Here is an 8,449-nt window from a genome sequence, read left to right as displayed (position 1 = left end):
TTTTCTGCAGACTTTGGTACCGATTTGAGCATATTAAAGCCCTTTGAAAAGCCAATTAATTTGCCTTAAAAATACATATATATATATATAATAGCCCTTACAATTTCAATAGGGCCACCAACTGTTCGGTGCTTGGAACCATAATATAATAATAATAACATAGCATTATATTGATATTCTGAATAAAGAAACAAAAGGTTCTCCTGTGTCTTTGTTTGTCGAAAGGATTTGTCTGTGATCAATCTTTTCTTGCAATTATTGAATTCTCCAGACCTGTGGTCTAGTAACCCTCATCCCAAATATGCCTATGCTGGAAGTTCAAAACAATATCAATACGTTCAATATTAGTAGTTGCTGTTAACCAGTTCGCTGGAGGATATTCAATCAATCAATCAATCAAGTTTTATTTGTATAGCCCACATTCACAAATAACAATTCGTCTCATGGGGCTTTAACATTGTGTGACATCCTCTGTCCTTAACCCTCAACAAGAGTAAGGAAAAACTACTAAAAACCCTTTTCACAGGTAAAAATATGTAGAAACCTCAGAGAGAGCCACATGTGAGGGATCCCTCTCTCAGGACGGACAGAAGTGCAATAGATGTCAGGTGTAAGAAAACATCATCAGGATTTTTAGCAGCATCCATTAGGCTAAACATTTTTCAATACTATGTGTCAGGCAGTCCCGCTGCAATCACAGTCTCTGGCCAGCAGCAAGACCACGATCCAGCATCAGGATGGGATCCACTATAATCCACAGTCATTGTCCACCGCCGCCAGTTAGAATCCATTATCAGCTGCCGCCTCGGTCGTGGTCCCTCATCATCCGATGCCAACGCGACAAAGGATCCTCCATTACAACGACGATCAGCTGGCAAGATACAGAATCCACCGAACTAGATCCACCATTGCGACCTCCGACACGCGATCCACAATCATAATCCATGGTGCGGCCACAGCTGTGGCCCTGCATCCGCGGGCGCTAAGGCACAGAAACTCCGGGAAAAGGGGTCAAGTTAGTAACATGTACTGATCAGATAAGAATTATCTTGATGTGATAAATATGGAGAAAAGGAAGGAGAAGCAGGAAAGAGAAGCTCCGTGTGTCTTGTGTCATAAATTCCCTGTGCGTCTTAGCATCATCAGGGGTTTTTGCCATTTAATCAAATTTGGAACATCGCACAAATTAGCTCTAACTATAAGCTTTATAAAAAAGGAAGGTTTTGAGTCTACTTTTAAACGAACAGAGCGTGTCTGCCTCCCTAACTGAAAGTGAGAGATTATTCCACAGCAGTGGGGCTTGATGGCTAAAAGCTCTGGCTCCTACTCTACTTTTAGAGACTTTAGGGACAAAAAGTAAACCTGAGTTCTGGGATCGGAGTGCTCTAGTAGGTTGATATGGAACTAACATCTCTTTAAGGTAAAGAGGTGCCATATCATTAAGGGCCTTGAAGGTGAGGAGGAGAATTTTAAATTCTATTCTAGATTTAACAGGAAGCCAGTGTAGCGATGCTAATACTGGAGAAATGTGCTCTCTTTTCTTAGTTCTCGTCAGGACACGTGCTGCGGCATTTTGGACCAGCTGCAGAGTCTTTAACGACTTGCTGCTGGAGCCTGATAATAATGAATTACAATAGTCCAGTCTCGATGTAACAAAGGCGTGGACTAGTTTTTCTGCATCTTTTTGCGAAAGGACATGTCTGATTTTTGAGATATTACGCAAGTGGAAAAACGCGGTCCTAGAAATTACTTTTAAGTGACTATTAAAGGACAAATCAGGATCGAAGATCACTCCCAAGTTCCTGACTGTGTCATTGGAAGCAAGGGCAATGTCATCTAGCGCAGCTATATCATTAGATAATGTATCTCTAAGGTGTTTAGGGCCGAGTATTATAACCTCTGTTTTATCTGAGTTTAATAAGAGAAAATTGCGGGTCATCCAGGTTTTTATGTCCTTGAGACATGCTCGAAGTTTAGTTAATTGATTACTTTGATCAGGTTTTATTGACAAATATAACTGGGTGTCATCCGCATAACAGTGAAAATTTACCGAGTGTGTCCTGATAATGTTTCCTAGTGGAAGCATATATAATGAGAATAAAATTGGGCCGAGCACAGACCCCTGTGGGACACCATGGTTAACTTTGGTGCGCACCGATGACTCATCATTGATTTGAACGAATTGGGAGCGATCAGCAAAATAAGATTTAAACCAGTTTAAGGCCGTTCCTTTAATGTTAATTAACTGTTTTAGTCTCTCTAATAAAATTTGATGGTCAATTGTGTCGAATGCTGCACTGAGATCTAACAGAACGAGGACAGACACAAGTCCCTGATCTGAAGCTATTAGAAGGTCATTAGTGACTTTTGCCAGGGCTGTCTCTGTGCTATGATTGGTTCTAAACCCAGACTGAAAGTCTTCATATATATTATTTTCCTGGAGAAACTCACACAGCTGATTGGCTACAACTTTTTCTAAGATTTTAGATAGGAAGGGGAGATTAGATATTGGCCTGTAATTTGCTAAAACCTCTGGGTCTAGGGTGGGTTTTTTGAGTAGGGGTTCACCATCTAATATAAATATATATTGAGGTTTTACCTCAAAATTTGTTTAAAATAAAAACGCCAGTCTTGTTTTCTTGTGCTTCATTCATGAGTGCCTTGAGCTGCGTCACTGCTGTGAGGTTTCATATGTTAAAAAAAAACAAAGGTTCTAGCCCAACAAAAACACTTTGGGTCACAGTTAGTCCTTCAAGGAGCAAGTTAAACACAACATTTCAGACTCTATTAAACTGCATTTAAAAGTCTTACATTAAGCCTATATTGTATTATATGTAGCCTTTTTTTTAGAGGTTTTTGGTAAGTATAGGAAGTAAGGCCTCCGGTACTGACAGACAGAAGTTGGTCAGGTTATAATTAGAGGCTACTGAAAGGAATGTGCATGTAAAGGTGTACCATCACTTTTCCTATCAAGTCAGTTGGCCTCTTGATTATACTTGTGCTGGACTGCAGGAATGCTGTAGCCAACGCTGCACAGACTGGCCCCTTGTCAAGAATAAATTTACTTGACAGCAGGTCCACCATCAATGATAAAAGCACAAAACCATAATACATAAAAACTGAGGCTGTCCAGTGAGTTTTCCAAAAAAATGATATAATCACTTACATGCACAGAAGGGTCCAAATGATCTTTCCTTGGTAAAATGAACTGATAAAAAAGGTTTTTAAGGTCAAGCATAAGAGGTGGTAAAGTTATTGGTTGAGCGAAGAGTGTTGATCGATAATCAGTGTTGCTGGGTTTTCAACAGAGAGTGTTGTTATCGATGGATTATACAGCAGGCTATAGATTACAATGAAAGACGATTGTCCCTGTTCTTCAAATGTCATTAAAAAGCATGTGTGAACGGTGTGGAGGTGATTATTCATATGGGAATTGCATGACAGGGCAGGATTAAAATGTATAAGGAGGCTCAGTGCAAAGTTGAAATACAGCCATCTTGGTCTCAGGTCTCAGAGACGCAGCGGAATGGATGCATGTATTGTGTGCCTGTGTGTTTCTGTCTGTTTAGACAAAACGGACAAATGTGTGGAATAAGTACATAATTAAAGATGGGGAAATGTCATCATGTGGGGGCAAAAATCTGGGAAATTGAAACTCCAAAAGAACAGCGGGGAAATGGAAGGTATGGGATGCATATTTAATCATTTATACGAAATATATTATATCAGTTATACCCGATTGCTTCTCTTCTGTTCTACATGTTTCATTCTACATCTGTGGTTCTTTTCACAGAGTAAATTTTAACAAATACACATTTCTAACAGTGCCAAATGGTTCGTCATTTTGGAAAATGTCCTGTGTCCTGAGTCACAGGTAGGTTACACTATTAATATTATTGTGCTTCTAAAGTACAGGTCAGGAGATATGTTTTCATATTTAAATGTGATAAGAAAATTGTTTTCAGCAAAATAAATACTGATGAGTGAATACTCCAGGTGTCTGAGGACAGAAATAGCTTTTTAATAAGGCATTTCTGAATGGTTCCATTTGTGCAGTCAGCAAGAGGACAGGGAAAGCAGCTGCAAATAAGGTGCAATATGTGTCAAACGAAGGGTATATCTCGGATGCTTGATGATGCATAAATCACTGACAAAATCATTTATATGAAAATGCTGCAGATTTTAGGGGTTAACAGAGAAACAAACACATTCAGCCTATAACAAAAAGAAGCAATTCTAGATGGACACTAAATGATCAACCCAAATGATTACAACTACGATCTTACTTCTGTTTTCCGTCTTGTTTACGACTATTTATATATTAAAATTGCACAAAGTAAATTGCTGAGATGTGGGTTAACAGTCAAATGTATATAAATATAATGTTGTGCAGTAGTTGGATTCCATCCAAATCTGCAAAATATGATGCTAATTTGTATCCATTTCCATCTTTCACTTTGATGCATGTATTAGGAGGTGGTTTATCAAGATAGCTAGTGTTCTGTTGCATTTCATGTGTCTGAACTGGAACAAGATTCTCTCCAAGATAAATACTTAAGATACTAAAGTACTAATGAATACCTGGGTTATTTTCTGTATTTTCTCATCAGCAGTGAGGTTGGTGGAATAATGAAATATTTAAATTATATCTGAATAAATGAATGCCTGTAGTCTATCCATGAAAACCCCAAAAATAACAATAATTTGAACTAACTAGCAAGTCTGCATATTCAACATCTGTCAAATCCTAATTCTGCCTCATTTATATCTTATTTCTACTACTGCTGAAAGTAGTCCCTACCTAAAGTGCCATTTTCTTCTATTTTGTTTGAAAATGGCCAATAAAATACTTTAGGAAATTACTGAGCCTTTAAAAGAATTATGATTATCCTATATATTTATATTTAAATGTTTTTTTATATTTTATAATAATATATTATAACTTAGTTAAAATACTGCTGTAGGAACTCAGTAAGTAAAGACACACAATAAAAAATAACGTTTTGTTTCGTAACTTATTGTATATTCTGTTAATCTATTACCCAATATTTTGTGATGAAAATGTTCAAGTTGAACCTAAACTCTAGAATCCATCCTACATGCTGACTTTGTTTTATCAAATACCTCCTCATTTTCAAACAGCCCTATTTGAAGCAAGAGGTTTGTTACTTCATGAATCTAAATTCAGTCGACTGTGTGTGTCACACATTTACATATCCATGGTACACTGGAACAGCACCTTCCGCAGAAAGCGGCCAGTATTGAATGAAGTTGGTTGTGGTGACAAAGAGCTGCTGCTCTGTACTCTGACAAACGTTCAAACTGGCTCAATGTTGTGCTGGTCCACGTCAGGACATTAATTCATCTTCACCTATTGATGCAAACAAACCCAACTTCTTTCCTTTGCCAAACATTATTTCAGACAGAAAATCAAATCGGCCATCGCTCACACCTTCAGTGGCAGAAGAGCATATGCTGATGTAAACCCACACCTTCAGCAGATCTGTTTCAAATGAGGACACAGACAATTATGGAGAAAATCTGCCAATGTAACACCTCTGCTGCTAAACTTGGCTGGCTCCCAGCTGAAAGCTCTGACTATGGATTCACAGGCTCTGTCATTGCTACTTCATACATAAGGCAATTCTGGATAGACAGCTTTATTTATCATTGTTTTAACAAGGAGACAGTTGGCTATCTGCAATAACCTCATGTCTTATATGTCATGCTAAGAAAAAAAATCAGACCCCTGAATTTCCGATGGGGGATTATATAAACCTGATGGTGTCAACTAGATTTCCTCTGGAGAAAGACAGATAGTTTGTCAGGGTAAATACCTTGACATCTCACACCTGCTCATGGCTGTAAACTATATTCCATGTTTTGAATATAGTCTTGAAACCTCCTTTCACTGACCTTTTCTTCAGTTTATTAACAACAACTGAGGTGGGGCAACAGACGTCCAGTGCCTGTCACCAGTTGCATGATTTATGAGTGGGTGATTTCCAATCTTGGCACTTAGCCCCTTCTGATTCATTTATTTACCACACACACACATACACACATCTTGACGCTCACCTCAGTTCTTTAATATGCAACCTATTCTATAGATGGGTGCAGGGGAGCCAGGCTAAATTGGGTTGATTTATTTCAATTAGCGGGCAACTCATGTCCTATACAAACAGAAAATTGAACAACAAAAAACAAAAAATAGAACAGAAAGGCGATGGGAAAAACATTGTCTGCACTTGCCATAGTGCAGACAATTATTCACAGAGCACATCCAGCTCTGTGAATAATTTAGCAAGGATGGATACAGTGTCTCTGGAGGATGCACTGAATGCTGTTTAATGATTGTTTGGTGGGAGGGAGTGGCTAGATGAGGCAACTAAAGAACATGCTATTGCAAGCGGGAGAATTCAGGAGAAATTTCCCTGGAGATCATCAAACTAAATTCTACTTCAACTTAAAACACCTTGACTTTTGCTGAACCGCAGTTTATTAAGGGTAGAGTTATTACATTTTTAAAATTTCTTTTATCTTGTTTTTTGAAGAGATTGGTACCTGTTTCTCACTAACCGAACTGCCCCTTTGTGCTGAAATATTGTTGTTAGAAGATAGCGTACAGCAGCATCGCAGGAGAAGGAAACGTTAAGTTGAGTAGTGACTTGATCCTAGTAAGTGCTGAGCTGGGTGATGAAAGCGTTGAGGGTTTGAAGCATGTTCACAACATCGTGAAGAGTCCGCTCGTGTTGTCCCTAGCGCACCTTGAGCGGTCAGGGCTTGACGAAAGGAATTTATGTTTGACAGGTCCATAGTTGGCCAGATTGTTCTGTTCCGATTTTTATGGTTACAAAAGCAGACACAGAGAGGAATTATTAAGAGTTTTTAATGTTGAGGTGGGGCAGGCAGATGACAGGCTGGTGGCTGGCTGAGGGTGAGCAAGACACTCTGTGAGCTGTTGATGAGGCAGGCGAGTTGGCCCTTGTGATCCTGATACACAAGGAAAAAATTGCACGAAATCCATACGAAAAGACCAGGTGTGGAACACACACACACGACTTTTACTTTTACTAAGTGCCATTTAATGTATTGAGATCTTTTTTACTGTAGCTAGACTAGCTTTAATCTCCTTGGTAGTGTACAATGATGCAGAACCCTGGCTCCTCCTAGAACAACCACCAAAATGTTGTCCTCTCTTTACTGACTGAGTTTTAGGGGTTATGCTTGAGAGGCAATGTATTAGTGGTGTCTTACAGTCCTAAATTACCTCAGTGTTTCTGACAGGAGTCTACTTTGTTAAATCCACTCTGCCTGCATATTAATGAAAAGCCTGCAGGCAACCTGAGCTCCTGTGTTTCCTCTTCCATTTACTCCAGGTGCTTAAAAAATAAGTATGTTATAATATATTCGGGATATTAAATATGTATGAATCTGTGATATTCACTTCGAAAACATGGGTGATGCTTCTGGAGGATGATGGTGCATCAAAAACTGTTGTATTCCTTAGAGGGTCCATCAAAAATAAACAACAACAAAAAAACTGCTGATTTGTTGTTGTTCAGTTTGTCCCAAAAGACCCGTCCCAGAAGTTTGGTAGGGATTGTAGTCTGTGTCCCCAGCTTGTGTTGTTGGTCTATATATATTAAGCTTGCAATATTTATACCACTTATCCTTTGAGGGTTGTGTGGGTCCATAGTCGGTCTCAGCTGCGTGTTGGACAAGAGGTGTATCACAGAGACAACAATTCACAATTACGGTCAATTGAAGCGAACTGGGATTTAATGATGAAATGTCTTGCTGTGAAGCAACAGCCCTACCATTATCAACATTCTACTAAAACTAAAACTGAAGCACAGACAAGATTTACGATTTAAACTCCTCAGTATCAAAGTCTGACAATTTTTAACTGAAACCATCTATCGTGACCTCCTTTATTCATAAAACTTGCTTGAAGAGCATTTAGTTATATAGTAATTGTAAGGGTAATATCTGGGAGAATGGATTATCACCTATCTGCTACTGAGAATACTTTCCTGTAATGATGTAGCTCTTCTTTGACAAACCAACATATCAACATTAAAGTCTTCTTCTGATTTTACTACAAGACAGATTTTTGAGTTGAATACTTTGACCGGTATGTACCTTATGTGCTATGCTGAAACAGATCCCAATCTGTGTCTGGATGTTTATACTTAAAAAGGCAAAATACATCTTAAGGCATGCACACAGAAACATAACAATTTAAATGCAATCAGATCATCCACACCATTTGAACTCACATTATAAATACAATTGGCACTTGTTCAATGAGTGAAAAGGTCATTTAATTATGTATCTTGTGCGATCTGTTATCAAGCTGTCTATTATAAAATGAAATAGAGAAAAAATAAGCAGAACCCTTTTAGCAAGATTTCTTCAGGAGGCTCTCAAGAAGCTGATTAATGGC

This window comes from Limanda limanda, chromosome 3, assembly GCF_963576545.1.
Source record: "Limanda limanda chromosome 3, fLimLim1.1, whole genome shotgun sequence".
NCBI classification, from domain to species: Eukaryota; Metazoa; Chordata; class Actinopteri; order Pleuronectiformes; family Pleuronectidae; genus Limanda; species Limanda limanda.
Note: the sequence above shows the minus strand (reverse complement) of the source record.